This window comes from Monodelphis domestica, chromosome 7, assembly GCF_027887165.1.
Source record: "Monodelphis domestica isolate mMonDom1 chromosome 7, mMonDom1.pri, whole genome shotgun sequence".
Classification (NCBI taxonomy): Eukaryota; Metazoa; Chordata; class Mammalia; order Didelphimorphia; family Didelphidae; genus Monodelphis; species Monodelphis domestica.
In genome coordinates this window covers 209,421,807-209,437,995 of record NC_077233.1, presented here as the reverse complement: position 1 = coordinate 209,437,995, position 16,189 = coordinate 209,421,807, and the positions used below count along the sequence as shown (strand labels likewise).

General features: G+C 41.8%; 1 protein-coding gene across 2 annotated transcripts in view; it reads left to right on the top strand.

Moving 5' to 3' along the window:
• NATD1 (N-acetyltransferase domain containing 1) overlaps nucleotides 1–16,189 on the top strand; it is a 60,382-nt gene that overhangs the window by 18,715 nt on the left and 25,478 nt on the right. The window lies entirely within an intron of this gene.

Genomic DNA, 16,189 nt, shown 5'->3' with positions numbered 1-16,189 from the left:
AGTGGCCATTTCCAGAGATTTATCTCTCTTTCTGTATCTTGAGTCACCTCTCTGTCAGGAGGAGGGGAACATGCTTCATCATAGGGCCTCAGGAGGCATGACTGGTCATGGCATTGATCTGCATTTTCAACTCTTTCAAAATTGTTTTTTCTCTACAGAATTGTAAAAATGTCCCTATAAAAATTGTTCTCCTGGCTCTGTTTACTTAATTCTGCATCAATTCATACTAATTATGATTTGCTGAAATAGTTTATTACATAATTTCTTATGACAAAATAATATTCCCTTATATTCATATGCTACAATTTATTCAGCCATTCCCTAATTGTCTAAGAATCTTATCTAAAGTAGCTAGGTAGCTCAGTGAATTGAGAGCCAGACTTGGAGATGGTAGGTCCTGGGTTCAAATCTAGCCTCAGATACTTCCCAAGTGTGTGACACTGGGCAAATCACTTAACCCCAATTACCTGGCCCTTACTGTTCTTCTGCCTTGGAATCAATATGCTCAGTATTGATTCTAAGACAAGGAAAGGGTTAAAAAAATCCACCTAAGTTATCCCCTCAATTCTAATGTTTTGCTTTTCTTTCCTCCCCCATCCCCATTCTTATTATCCGTACTTTAGGATCATGAAGTTTTGTAGTTGTGACTGTTTCCTTCCTTGGTATTATCTTCCCTTTTATACATCCTGCCATTTCTTTTTGTGTTTTGGTTGAGTGTGATATGTTTCTGTACCAAACTCTGTGCCTGTATATAACCATTCTTTGTCCATTTTAGATAAAAGTGATTTTCATCTCTTATCCATTGCTCCTACTTCTTTCATGTGTGAATTCTCTTCTTATTATGAGTAATCATACAATTCCCCCTTAAATTTGCCTTTCTAGGTTTCTCTAGATTTAGGTGTTTATATTTCCAATTTTCTATTTAGTTTTGGTCTTAAAATGCTTGAAGGTCCCCTTGATTCAATTAAATGTTCATCTTCCCTCTTTATAGGATTAAACTCAGTTTTATAGAGTTGTTATGTTTGATTATATGGCTATCTCTTGCCTTTTGAAATATTGTATTCCTAGTTTATCTTGATGTAGGGTGTGAGATGTTGATCCAACCCCAGTCTCTCCCATACTGTCTTCCAGTTTTCCCAGCAGTTTTTATCTAATAGTGGATTTTTGTCCCAAAAACTGGGATCTTTGGATTTATCATAGACTGTCTTGCTGAGGTCACTTACCCCAAGTCTATTCCACTAATCCTCCTTTCTATTTTCATTACCACTGCTTTATAGTATAGTTTGAGGTCTGGTACTGCTAGGCCTCCTTCCTTTGCTTTTTTTTCCATTATTTCCTTGGATATCCTTGATCTTTTGTTTTTCCAAATGAACTTTATTATGTTTTTTTCTAATTCAGTCAAAAAGCTTTTTGGTAGTTTGATGGGTATGGCACTAAATAAGTAAATAAGTTTGGATAGGATGATCATTTTTATTATGTGAGCTCATCCTACCCATGAACAGTTAATGTTTCCAAGATCTCTTGTGTATGGTAGACACTGCCAAAGCTTGCATGATTCTGATTATAGTTCTTGGTACTTAAGTGGTTTCTTTGTGGATACTTGTAGTATTCTTTTTCTGTGAGAACTCTGCATTTTGTCTATGTTGTTCTTTCAACTTTTCCTTTTGGGATTTCTTTCAGGAGATGATTGGTAGATTCTATATTTACCCTCTGGTTCTAATTGATCTCAGCAATTTTTCATTTCTGATTTCTTGAACATAGTGCTCAGGCTTTTTTTTTTTTAAGTCTTGGTTTTCAGAAGTGTCTCTTAAATTATGTCTCTTTGACCCTTTTCCTGGTTACTTGTTTTTTATGTCAGATATATAACATTTTCTTTTTTCTCAGTCTTTTGATTTTGTTCTAATGTTTCTTGCTGTCGCATAGTCATTGATTTCAGTTTGGCCCATTCTAATTTATCAGGAGTTCATTTCTTGGGTAAGATTTCTCTTCTGAGTTGTTTATTCCCCTGCCATTTCTTTCATGGGAATCTTTTATTTCATTTTTATCTTTTGCTTCCTTTGTTCTAGGTATTCATGTAGTCCTTGTAGGAAAAAAAAATTTTTTTTCCTTTTATTCTCTGCTTTGCTGTTATAGAATTACTTTCTTCTTACAAATCTTTAGATTTGTAGTAGTGTTTTATACTGGCCAGTGTTTTCTTTGATTTACTCATAGCTATAGCTTCATTTCCTGATTAAGAATTTGTGCCAAAGGGCAGACTAGTGCCCATTTTATACTTTAAGGTGAGGTGATCAGAAAGACCTACTTGGTCTTTCCTTAGGTCCTCCTGTTGACCTCTTCCTCTTGAGGTTAAGCTCTTTGAGGTTCAGAGGGCTGAAATTTCAAATCCCCTTCTGTTGTCTCAGGATAGAAGGCTCAGTACTTTGGAACCCTGGGTGCCTGGGCTGTCCTGGTCTGAGTGCTATGGCACTGTGCTGGACTGGTTAGCCCTCATCTCTGCTGGTCACCAAAGTCCCTCTTGCTCATTTTCTGGAATTTCCAAGGTCTCCACCCTAGAGCTTTTTTTTTTTCTTTCTTTTAATCCTTACTTTCTGTCTTAGTAATAGCTCTAAAACAGAGGTGCAAGGTCTAGGCAAATAGGATCCAGTGACTTGCCTAGGTTCACACTGCTAGGAAGCCCAAATCTGAGGCTTTTTCATGAGAGCACTCTGCTATTGGTACTTAGAACTACCTAAATAAACTAGGCTGCTCCTCATATCGTGTCTCTGGTGTCTATAGTGCTTACTTCCTTAGAAGAGCCCTCTTGCCTTTGGACTTCTGGCTGTGTTTTTTTGTAGTTCTGGAGTAGAAGTCACATACTTTACATTTACATTAGATTTCTTAATCATTATTCAGCCTAGTGTAAACTTTAGAGTTTGGCAGGAAGTCTCCTACTTTGGAATTTTCTGAAATTGTGCCTTCCCTCATATCCCTTCACCACCACCCAAGGCAGGAAGAAAATCATATATCACCTGAGTAGCGCCAAGAGATATATGTTGATATATAGTTGGTTGATAGATAGTTGATACATGTACACACACATGGAAATGGGGTAGGGGTGGGGAGAAGGGGGAAGATGTTTTTATCTGGTGCAGGGATATGTCTTCAGAGGAAAATAAATCCTGGCAAAAAAAATTATATTTTTAAGAGATTTTATTCCTTTTTACTTCCCAGTGCCTTAACCTCCATCACTTAGGATCACAGGCTTATAGTAGAACACTTTAGAGGCCATCAGCTCTAAATCTCTCCTTTTAAAAAGGAAGGAACTAAGACCCAAAGAATGACTTACCCAAGGTAGCAAGAGCCAGAGTTAGAATCTGAACCCAGGTCCCTTGACTCCAGATTCAGTCTGCTTTCCACTTAGAGCTAGAATCAATCTGCTCCGGTGACCACCAGCCTTTCTTTGACTTATCTTAAGATTTATTTTATTTAAAGATTTTTGAATTTAAATTCAAATTCAAATGTGATATTAGAACATTAGGATTCTTTGTTTTGATTTTTTTTTTGCCACAGGGTTCTTTCAAATAAAAAGCTTCTTTTATTTTTTATTTATGTGTTTTTTGTTTTTATAGTATCTCATTGTGGGTTAAAGGCAGGACCACAGATATAAGGAAAGGGCTTTCCTAAAACAGCATGAGATTATGAGAAGTGCACTGATGGAAGTTAGGTCAATAATTAGATTGTGAACTCCTTGAGGGCAGGGACTGCCTTTTGCTGCTCTTGCCTGGCATATGGCTTAATAAATTTTATTGACCAACTGCCCTACCACTATCTCACTGTGTTCACTTTGGGCAAATTATTTCCCTTCCTCTGGGCTTCTATTTCCTCCTTTATAGAATAGAGGCAGGATAATCACCTTCATTAGTTGACAAGCTGCCAGGTTCAGGACACAGTGGATTGAACTCCAGGTCTGGAGTAGGGAGGGCATGAGTTCAAATTTGACCTTAGATACTTCCTAGCTGTGTGACCCTGGACAAGTCACTTAACCCTGTTTGCCTAGCCCTTACCACTCTCTTAGCATTGTTACTAAGATAGTCAGATTCAAAAAAAAAAAGAGTTCACAGGAGTATTGGGGAAACTAATGAGTTCACATGTGCAAAAATACTTTGTGGGGGGAAGGAACAGTATTATTTCTTTCCTTTTCATTCAGTGCCTTTGAATCACAGCCATTCCGGATTGCCTGGGAAAGGAGTCAACTTGTTTATAAGAACTGAATTAGCAGGAAGTTGAATTTATGAATGAAAATAACCCAATGCATGGTGTACTCCATCAGATTAAAAAACAAAAGCATCATTCCAGACCCTAAAATTTTCTCAAAGATATAAACCCCGTTGTGTATTGAAACATTCAGATTGAGAAATCTTTTTTGTATCCTGGATCTCCTTATTAGCATAGAGAACCCTATGGATCCCAGGGGGAGGAGATATTTTAAATATATATAAGATTATTAAGGAAACTAATTATATCAAAATAGATCAAAATATTTTCATTGTTTAAAAATCCATAGGACCCCTTTGTTGTCCTTGACTTTTTTTTAAATCCTTAACTTCTGTCTTGAAATTGATACTGTGTATTGGTTCCAAGGCAGAAGAGTGGTAAGGGCTAGGCAATGGGGATTAAGTGACTTGCCCAGGGTCACACACCTAGGAAGTGTCTGAGGTGATATTTGAACCTAGAACGTCCCACCTCTAGGCCTGGCCCTCAATCCACTGAGCTCTCAATCCAGCTGCCCCCTTGTCTTTGACTTTTAAAAGTTCAAAGATCCCTTTGATCAGGGACAAGGAGAGTCAGGCCTAGAGACCCTGGATTCAAATCTGGTAAGGGTTAAAAAAAAAAATTAAAAATGCTTCATGGGTTCAAATTTGGCCTCAGACACTTCTAGCTATGTGACCCTGGGCAAGGGGTCCGCCATTGCCTAGCCCTTACCAATCTTGTGCCTTGGAACCAATACTCAGTACTGATTCTAAGGCAGAAGGTAAAAGTATAATCAACTAATCCATTCCTAGCATCCTCTTCCTGCACTAGCTGTTTGGGGGGAGGGGGAGGGGAGAGGCCCAGGGATCCTTGCCGGGGCACTGGGAGATAAGAACATGCCCCGGGGGGAGTTTAGCTTTAAAAGCTGCGGCAGCTGCTGTAAAAGGCCTCCCAATGGCCTGGATTTGTGACCTCCCCGGCAGAAACCTCTGTCGTCCCCCCCCCCCCCCAAGACCCCGGGACCCTGAGCTGCTGTGACAGTTCCAGGAACAGCCCAGCCTGGATCTTTCCCCTGGCTCAGCCCCCAACTCTTGGGCTTCTCTCCTTTCCTGAGAGATTGATCCGCGGTGGGGACAGGCTCGGGAGACCCTGGTGACTTCCGATCTGAGCTCTGTCTCTGCCTCCGCTTTGTAGGCGCTGGCTGCCTCTGAGGAGGCTGCCCCAGCTGGCTAGGTGCTGACGCTACCCAACATTGCCTCTGAAAGAGACTCTTGTCAGGGACACAGCCACGGAGCTTGGGTTTCTCCTGTACCTTTCCTCCAACGAGCTCACTTTCTCCTCGGATCTGCCTGAGAAGCAAGGATTGAAGGATTTTGCAGAAGGGGGAAGAGAGCCAAAAAAATAAAAAATAAAAAGACTGGGGGGGGGGGGGGGGAGTGAGGAGTGTAAGAGAAATGAAACTCAATTTTCTGCCTCCTAATCTGGAATTATAGTTGATTAGTGAATAGTGCCTACCCTTTTTATTTTAAAAACATCTTACTTTCCATCTTAGAATCAGGACCATGTATTGGCTTCAAGGCAGAAGAGTTGTAAACTAGGCAACCAGGATTAGGTCACTTGCCCAGGGTCACACAGCTAGGAAGTGACTGAGGTCAAATTTGAACCCAGGACCTCCAGTTTTTAGGCCTGACTTTCTGTCTGCTGATTCACCCAGCTGCCTCCATAAAAGGTTTTTATTATTATTTTTAAAAATCCTTGCATTCCATCCTAGAATCAATACCGTGGGTTAATTCCAAGACAGAAGAGTGGCAAAGGCACTATTATTGTATTTATGACTGCCAAATTTTTTTCCTTTAAATACATCCACCTCAATTTTCCCAGTGTGGTTCAAATAATCAAAAATTCTCATTTCATTATCAATGGCCAATCTGTGAATGACCAAACTTACAACCAATTTGTAAATGGCCAAAACCCACAAAAGAGAAACCCTTGACTGTGGAGTGATGACTCTAGTATGTGTCCAGCCTGGGATCTGATCTCTCCAGACTTCCAAGCCTAGCCTACCTTCGGCTACTCTGTTAAAGGGAATAATATGAAATAAGTCTGAAAAGGGCACAGGGCATCAGGTTTGTGGAGGGCTTGGAATGCCAGGAAGATAAGTTCCAACTTTATTCAGTAGGTGTTAGAGAGCTGGTTTTCAAAGTCAGGTCTACCTATAAAGAAAATTATTCTGGCCTCTATATGAAAGATGGGGAGAGACTAGAGGGAGGAATAATAATGATTAATAATAATAACCAGCATTTATTCAGCAGACACTGATACATTTGCTCTCATTTGATCTTCACAACAACCTTGGAAGTCAGACCTCCCTCAGTAGGAACTGTTATCTCCATTAAGAATGGGGCAACTGAGGCAAGCAGAGGTTAAGTGACTTGCCCAGGATCACACAGTTAGTGTCTGAGGCCAGATGGCAATTCAGGTCTTCCTGAGACCAGGTCCAGCCCTCTTTCCACTGTGCCACCTAGCCGTAGGTGCGTGTGAAGATGCATTGCACTAATTGAAAAACTTCCCAGCACCTCATTTCCCAAGAGAGGGTGTGCCTGATCCAGAGGGTGATTGTGTCATGATGAGATAATAGCTGGGAGGAGGCAAGGAATCATAGCGGTCTCTGCTGGAGTGGGTAGGAGTTGGGGACAGGGGAAGGGGAGGAGAGCAGGTCATGACCTCAGTGAAGGGGAGAGAGATGCAGACAAAGGCTGATCAGGGTCCCAAAGAATGCCTAAGCCCAGCTAAACTAAGAACTGTGTAGAGGTATGAACCAAGAAAGTGAGGGATGCTAACTCGATCCATGTTTGAGTAATAGCAACAAGGCTGTCTATATCTTACAATCTATCCATACACCCAGCCCTGCTACCATCTTGGAACAATGAGTTTTGAAGGAACTTTTCCCAAGAGGAAAATGAGATTGGACTCAATTAGGAGAGAGTGAGTGGTATGTGTGTGTGTGTGTGTGTGTGTGTGTGTGTGTGTGTGTGTGTGTGTGTGTACAGTGTCTTTATTATTTGTCTTATTAGATATTTTAGTTATTCAATGCCCTCTTTTCCCTGGCTCCCTTTATTATAGTACACAAATGACTAGCTAGACCTGTGTGATTTAGAAGTTTCCATTCTCAAACTGGGCTCAAGCAAATAAGCCAGATACAGCAAATGACCATTCAGAATTTGAACCCTAATTCCAACAAAGTTATGGATGAGTGGGATGCCTGTTACATTCTGGTCCAGGTGGGTGGTAATGAAGGTTTGTACTTGGGGATGAAGAAGGCACAGTGTGCATTGAAAAATAAGGATGAATTCAGGAGACAAAATTGCAGGACTTGGTAACTGATTGATTGAAAATGGCAGATGGAGTTGAAGAAAAGGGTTAATCTAGCCCCAAGGTTACAACTATGAATAAGCCAGTGAATGGTGGTGCCACCAACAGAATAGCAAAATCTGAAGGAAGAACTGGTTTATGGGGAATGTTCATGAATGAGCTCAGTGGGAGACATTTTGAATTTGAAGCAGGACATCCCATTGGACATTCCATTGGACAAGCTTTGTAAGGATCACTTGGAAATGAAGATTTAAAAGTCAGAAATGGAGGAAGTCAATCATGGGACTGATTCTAGGATAGTAGCTAGTGGACAATAAGGCAGCACACCATGGAGGCCAAGGACGGGTATGAAGACAAAATGGGAAAGATAGAGAATAGAGATGTGGCAGGGACCCAAAGGTCCCCAGTCAGGGTAGGGAGAGTAGATTCTGGGTAAGAGAATAGGATGATTTGGATAGAAAGTTGTTGGAAAGCCATATCTCTAGGGGGAATATTGTGGCATGGTGGATAGTGCTAGATTTAAGAATCTTGAAATCCTGGATTCAAAATCCTGCCTCAGAAACTTGCTAACTATGAGTCAGACCTATGTCCTGGCCCTGAGCAAATCCCTTAACCTCTCTATGATCTAAGTCTTTGGAACTTTGAGTTGCTGGTCTATAATTGGCAGGGGGAATTTCCTCACCTGGGAATTCCCAATACCTATGAAATCACAGGTCTAATCTTAGTCCCCTCTCTGTGATATTTAGGTCAAGTCCCTATGATCTCATTAAATTTTTGGCATAATCTTGACTCATGTTGAGCTTGCCATCACTAAAAGCCTCCAATCTTTTTTCTTCCTAATTTGAACTGTTGTTTCTTGCCCAATTCCAGCTACCGGACACTTTCTTTAAGCACTTGTTCCCTGCTTCTTCGGTCTCCACCCACCTCTCCTAGTATCAGTCTGGACCAGGTCAGGTCTTTCAAAAGAGTGTCTGTCTAATTAATATAACCAGAAAGGTGACAGGTCAGCGGGATGCCAACCAAGAATCATGGTAACATTATCTGCCATAAATCATAGGTGGGGGTAGCTAGGTGGCATAGTGGTTAGAAAACAAATCTGGAATCAGGGGGACTTGGGTTCAAATGTGGCCTTAGATACTTTCTAGCTGCACTTAATCCTTTTTGCCTAGCCCTTGCTAGAGTTTTGTTTTGTTTTTTAAACCCTTACCTTCCATCTTAGAATCAATACTTGGTTCCAAGGCAGAAGAGTGGTAAGGGCTAGGCAATGGGGGTCAAGTGACTTGCCCAGGGTCACACAGCTGGGAAGTGTCTGAGGCCAGATTTGAACCTAGGACCTCCCATCTCTAGTCCTAGCTCTCAATCCACTGAGCTACCCAGCTGCCCCCCTTGCTAGAGTTATTATTAAGACCTAAAGTAAAGGTTTAAAAAATAAAATAAAATCATAGGCTATCCAAGTTGGAAGGGACCTTTAGGGGTCATCTCATCCAGTACTTCCCTACCATGAAGAAACCAAGGTTCAGAAAATTGAAATGAATTTTCCCAAACTTAAGAGTCTGGTTGTGATTAGTCTAACATCAGCTTTAAAAGGCCATCCAGAAATAGGAAGACTCCAGGAAGAGGAAAAGAGGAGATGGGGACCCAAAACAAACCGGCTTCCATTAATTAATTAGCTCAGCGTGCCCATTAAGCGTAAGGCCACATGCTAAGTACTATGGGAAAATGACACAGCCCCTATTCTCTTGCACTGTTTGGTCTAGTATGGGAGCAGATGATTGCAACATCAGCAATTAGTATTTCATTTGACACAGTTTTGCAGTTATTGTCTCATTTTACAGGTGAGGGAACAGAGAGGCTAAACAAATTGCCCAGGTCTTCCAGGCAGTTTGGGGAGGTCTCTTGGCAAAGAAAAGCCATTATGATGGTTGCAATCTAATTCTATGGAAGGCTATGATGTGCAAGAAGTAGTAGTAGGCTCATTCTGCTTGGTCCTGGTGGGTTGTTGATTGTCCTTCGTTTTCTAAGAAGACCAGTGACATCACAGGGTGAATGGATGGAAGGTATCCAAGTGGGTTTTGTCTCAGCCTAAGGAACAATTTCCTAACAATGAGAAGAGTCCAACAGTGAGGTGGAGGGTCTCCTTCTGGAAGTTCTGTGACTAGGACCATTCAAGCAAAGACTTAATTGATTACTTGTCCAAGAATTCGAGTGCAGGGCAGCTAGGTAGTGCAATGAGAGTGCAAGGTGGTGCAATCTGGACTCAGGGAGACTTCTTCCTGAGTTCAGATCTGGCCTCAGACACTGCCTCACTGTGGGACCTTGGGTAAGTCACTTCACCCTGTTTGCTTTAGTTTCTCTATCTGTAAAATGAACTGGAGAAGGAGATGGCAAATTGCTCCAGTATCTCTGCCAAGAAAACTCCAATTGGGGTCATGGCAGAACAACAACAACAACAAATAACAAAGAGTTTGAGCTAGATGACCTCAGAGATGCCTTTGAAAGTGCAAAAGTCCATGAGTCAGCACTTAGAGCCTGGTTTGGGGATCTTGCCTCTTTCAAAGCTTCTGTGCAGCTTCTGACTTGTTATTCCTGGCCTGTCCTCACATGGCCTTTGTTTTTATTTATTTTTTGTTTTTTAAAAACCTTTACCTTCTGTCTTGAAATTGATACTAAGTATTGATTCCAAGGGAGAAGAGCAGTAAGGTCTAGGCAATGGGGCTTTAAGTGACTTGCCCAGGGTCACCCAGCTAGAAGGTGTCTGAGGCCACATTTGACCCCAGGACCCAGGTCTCTAGACCTGCCTCTCAATCCACTGACCCACCTACCTGCCCCCTTGATGGCATTTATTTTTAAGAGAACCTTGCCACTTACTGGGATGGCTAAAAGGGACCAATGCTTAATATTTTAGGATGTTAGCTCTAAGCAGGGAGAGGGACCTTGTGCCTGGATGTCACAAACTATAAATATAAGCCCTGTGTGGTTTTCCCCAGTCTCATTTCTGCCTAGGGTTTGAGTTTTTCAGCCCCCTTTTCATAAAGTTCATATTTGCTGGTTTCTTAAATTTATCTTTCCCCAGTTCCGGGGAATGGGGCTTTTTGAGAGATCCTGGGATGAACAGGACCAAAGAGAGGATATGATGATGATGGACCTCCAGCCACAGGCTGGTTTCCTTTAGGTTTTCCCAGACTGAAAGGCAGATTGGACACTGCTCTCAGCTTGAAATTGAAAAACAAAAACAGAATCCTGATTTTAATTCCAGCTCAGTCACTAACAAGCTTTGTATCCTGGGACAAATTACTTTCTTCTCTGGCCTCCATCCACTTCATCTCTAAAGGAAAGGAGTTGGACTGGTCCATGGGCTCTTAACCATTTTTTTGTTAATGGACCCCTTAGGTAGTCTGGTGAAACCTTAGGGACCTTTCATCACCATGATGTTTTTTCTTTTTTTTTCTTTTTCTATTTTATTGCCCCTAGTACAATATGAGCTATTTTATTTTTCTGATTACACATAAAAACAATTTTTAACATTTGTTTTCCAAAACTTTGAATTACAAATTCTCTGCCAGCAACCCCTCTGAGTCGATAAGCAGTATAGGTTATATATGTACAATCACTCAGTGTAATGTTTTTAAATGTATAAAATAGACAGGATTACAGAAGAAATCAATTATGTTGAAATAGTTATAAACCTTTTTTTCTTAAAAACCCCTGATTCACTGACCCCTGATTAAGAACCCCTGGACTGGTGGCAAAAAATTGAAACCTCAGGGGATGCCCATCCATTGGGGAACGACTAAACAAATTGTGGTAGAAAATATAACTGCACCATAAGAAATGATGAACAAACTGATTATTTAAAAACCTGGAAAGAATTATGTGAGATAATGAACAGTGAAATGAGTAGAACCAGTTGAACACAGCCACAGAACTAATACTAGAAGTAAAGGCTGAGAATGTTCCCGCCAGACTGTAAACAGAAAAAGAAAACAGCAAAGACTTAATGTATATGAACATGTTGACCTCCATGACGATATCCTCTGTGATGGGGCTGGAACCCTACTGGACAGAATCTATGAGGTAGATACAAAGAAAAAGTAAGTTCAACAAAGGACAGATTTGTGATTTCATTTGTGTACTATCTCGTTTTCCTTTCTATATGGAAATGCTTGTTTTGTTTGAATTAAACTTTTATTAAATTAATAAATAAATGAATGAATTTATTATTGTGTATATTATATATATATTATTATTGTGGACTTTTGTCCTTTCAAAGGCATCTCTGAGATCATCTAGCTCAATAAATAAATTAAATTTTTGGAATAATAATCTAAAAAAATAAAAAAGAATCCCTGGACAAGGTGATCTCTTCTTTTTCCTTTCCTTTTTAAAACCTTTCTTTTCTGTCTTAAAACTGATCCTAAGTATTGATTCCAAGGCAGAAGAGCAGTAAAGGCTAGGCAATGGGGGTTAAGTGACTTGCCCAGGGTCATGCAGCTAGTGTCTGAAACTGGATTTGAATTCAGGTCTTCCTGAGCTTGATCAGACATTGAAGAAGCCAAGGTCAATTACTGCATCCCAGGCCATCACCAAACATCCTGACTTTTGTCCTGCCTCTGATGACTCTGGAAGAGAGAGTGAGGCTGAGGACTTTGTGCAGCTCTGCCTGGATTATATCCAGATCATGCCTGATCATCCCATCAGGGTCCTCTTGGAAAGTGATGAACAAAAGGAAAAGAAAACAAGGACAAATAACTGCCTGGCACTGCGTTGGGAGGCAGAAACAAAGGGCCCTCCAGGAGCTCCTGTTCTGACAGGGGAGACAGCATGTATAAGCATGTACCAATGAAAACAAGATAATTTTCAGGTGGAGGAGAGTAAACTAAGCAGCTGGGGGCCAGTTGGCCTTGGATCGGGACCAGCTTGCCTTAGGAGATGTCACTTGAGCTGCATTTTGTAAGAAGCCAGGGATTCTGAGAGATGTATTATTCACAGATTTCTCCATGCTTTCTTAAGTCTAGTCCTGATTTGGTAACATTTGCTGATTTCCAAAGGATAAAGGCTTACACCAAAAATTTAACAGTCAGACTTTGTTTGACCTTGATGTAAGCCATTTAGCCTTTCTGAGCTTCTGCTTTCTCATCTATAAAACGGAGGCATAAATTCAGTACCACTTCAGGTCCCTTCCAGCTCTACATTCATAATCTTATAATCCTGTGACTGAGAAAAGGATTTGAATCCAGAGATTTTAGTTGTGGGGGAGAGAAGTACTTATATAAAATCAAATTTTAAATGTTTCCTTCAGAACCACTATGCTTTTTGTCAATGGAGGTACACCTTCCTCTAGTGCAGATTCCAGTTCCCTTAGAAAAATGGGTTTCAAGAGTTGCCAGGGACTGAAAACTGATCTTTCTTCAGCCAGCCTGGGGGTGGCGTGCCCTCAGGTAGCATGAGCTACAGCCCCCTGGTCTGGTTTAGAAACCTTTCCATGTTGGCAGGCTCAGCCAGATGAGATGGCCTTTGAGAGGCCTTGGTCACTTCCATGCCACAATGAGGCTTTGGGGAGTAAGTTTTGAAATCTCTTACAGGAATTTACTTTAGAGGGAATCCTCATGAAAGAAAGAAGAACCTTCCTGCCGGACAGTCTTCCCATCTCCCATTGGCTTAAAGGGAAGTGTCCTTTGGCAACCCTCAAGGGTCCGTCCATAGCAAGAGTCCTTAGCCTGGGATCTGTGAACTTGAATTTTTTTTATTATATTTGTATTTATTTATTAAGTATTTCTCAATTAAAGAACTTTTTACATTCATTTAAAACGTTTTTGAACTCCAAATTCCCTCCCTCCTTTTGTAGCCCTTCCCCTTACTGATTGAGGCCAATAGTCTGTTATCAATTAATTATACATGTGAAATGTGAGCTTGTTTTTAGAAAATATTTTAGTAACTATTTTTTTCTTTTTTTGAAAACTATTACCTTCTGTCTTAAAATCAATACTGTGTATTGGTTTTAAGGCAAAAGAGTGGTAAGGGCTAGGCAAAAGGGATTAAATGACTTGCCCAGGGTCACACAGTTAGGAAATGTCTACGGTCAGATTTGAACCAGGACATTCCATCACTGGGCCTGGCCTTCAAGCCACATAGCTGCCCCCATAACTGTATTTCAATCTAATTAGTTTTCTTTATAACCAGTTTTTGTCTTAAACATTTAAAAACAATATTCTGCTGGGCATCATGGTCACAGGATTGTAATTCCAAGGAGACTGAAGCTGGTGAATCTCTTGAGCTCAGGAGTTCTAAGCTGCAGTGATGTAGGCCAATTGGGTATCTCACTAAATTCAGCATTAACTGCTTGCACCCCTAGAAGTAGGGGGCTACCATGTTGCTTAAGGAAAATCCAAGAGGCACAAATGGGAAACAGAGCAAGTCTAAGTTCTAATGACAGTCAGTAGTGGGATCAGACTAGTTAGTGACTCTTTTTAAAATGTAGCAGAAAAAAATAAAAATAATAAAATTTAAAAAATAAAACCTGGCAGAGTTGGGGCAGGTAAGTAGCACAGTAGATAGAAAGCCAGACCTGGAGTTGGGAAGCCCTGACACTTCCTAGCTCTGTGACCTTGGGCAAATCACTTAACCCCCTTAGTTTTCTCCTCTATAAAATGAACTAGAGAAGGAAATGGCAAGCCACTTTGGTATCTTGGCCAAGAAAACCCCAAAGGGGGTCCTGAAACGTTGGCCACAACCTCCTACAAGAACTTCTGCTGCCTGACTTGTAGCTGTCCTGCTGAAACACAGGCAAAATGCTGCCGTGCAAATGGTATTGGCCTTCGAGGCCCTTGGTTCCAGAAAGGGGATCCCAGGCATCTTACAATGCATGAGAAAATGAGTCCAGGGGCTTGATCATTTGAAGGTTTTTGTGACTCCAGGTCTCTATCTCCTGAGCCACCTCGCTGCCCCCGGTACATGTTGTGTTGTTTTATTCAGTCACATCCGACTCTTTGTGACCCCATTTGGCATTTTCTTGGTAGGGTTAAGTGACTTGTCCCTAGTCATATTACCACTTACACAATATTGATTGATTGGGCATTGCACACCACAGATTTAGAATGGAAAAGGGTCTTTGAGATCCTCTCATTGGGCTTTTTTTCATTTTAAAGATGAGGAAAGAGACCCAGAGTGCTTAAGCAACTTGCCCAAGATCACCCCAGCAGCTGGGCGGCAGAGTCCCCAGAACACTGCCCCCTGGAATCGGTAAGACCCAAGTGCAGATTCTGCCTTGGACCCCCATTAGCTATGTGACTCTGAACAAAATTATTCAACCTCTGTCTGCCTCTTCTGTGAAACAGGAATAATAAAAGCACCCAGGGTGGTTGTGATATCAAATCTGTGAAGTGCTTTGCAGATCTAAATAAATGCTTGTAAAGGGTCTGAGTCTGAATTTGAACTGTGAGGGCCTCTGATTGCACATCCCAGTGTTCTTTACTTCTACCACAGTCTCTCATGCTTACATTTAACTGCCTTCCTGTCTTCCCTCATCCCACCCCCCATCTGTGTTCTTCTCAGTTTTCTATTAGGGAAGGATGGAATGACTTGGGGGAGACTCCTCTTATCTCTCGGGGAGCCGAGGGAGCTTGTTTCTGTCTAAGGGCATTGTTTCTTCCCTCCCTCACAGCTCTTAACACAAAGCAATCCAGTCTTCACTTATATTTTTCTCATGCACTTTAAGATGTAACCCTCGATCCCTCCCGCCTGGGATGTACCATCTCCCTCACAAAGGCGCTTTGTCAGAGGAGACACAGAGTGTTCTCTGATCCCTCTGCATCCCATGTACTGTATTAAAGCACTCAAGAAGCAAGATTACCCTCCACCAGCCCCTCCATGTACCATTTGGCATCCCCCTGCCCTCCCAGATGTCTCCCCATAGGAAGGGCTCCATGCCCCTGTGGAGAGAAGGGCTGTTGCCTTCCCTGTGCTGGGAGATAATGACTTTCTTCAAGAGTGTTCTGTTTTAGTTTAATTATCATGGAAATGCCTCCTTGTGTATTTGTGAAACCATTCTCCAGGGAGCTTGAAGTACTGCTCACACAGACATTTCTCTCTCTCTCTCTCTCTCTCTCTCTCTCTCTCTCTCTCTCTCTCTCTCTCTCTCTCTCTCTCTCTCTCTCTCCTCCTTCTCTCTCCTCTCTCTCTCTCCCTCTCCCCCTTCTTCCTTCTCTCTGCTTCCCTTCTTCCTTTGCTCTCCCCTCCCTCCTTCTCTCTCTCTACCTCTCTCTCCTCCCTCCTTCTCTCTCTCTCACTCTCTCTCTGTCTCTCTCTCTCTCCCCCCTCCTCCTTTTCTCTCCTCTCTCTCCCTCTCCTCCTTCTTCCTTCTCTCTGCCTCCCTTCTTCCTTTGCTCTCTCCTCCCTCCTCTCTCTCTCACTCTCTCTGTCTCTCTCCTTCTGTCCCCCCTTAACCCCTCCCTGCTTCATCTCCCACCCAAGAGACAATCTTTGGATTTGTAAAGGAGACAACGAGATTAAGTTGAAAACCCAGCTCTTCTCAGTGGCCCAATTCTAGGAATCTTCCTTGCTTTAGATTGGGGTTCTGCTCCCCTCAAGT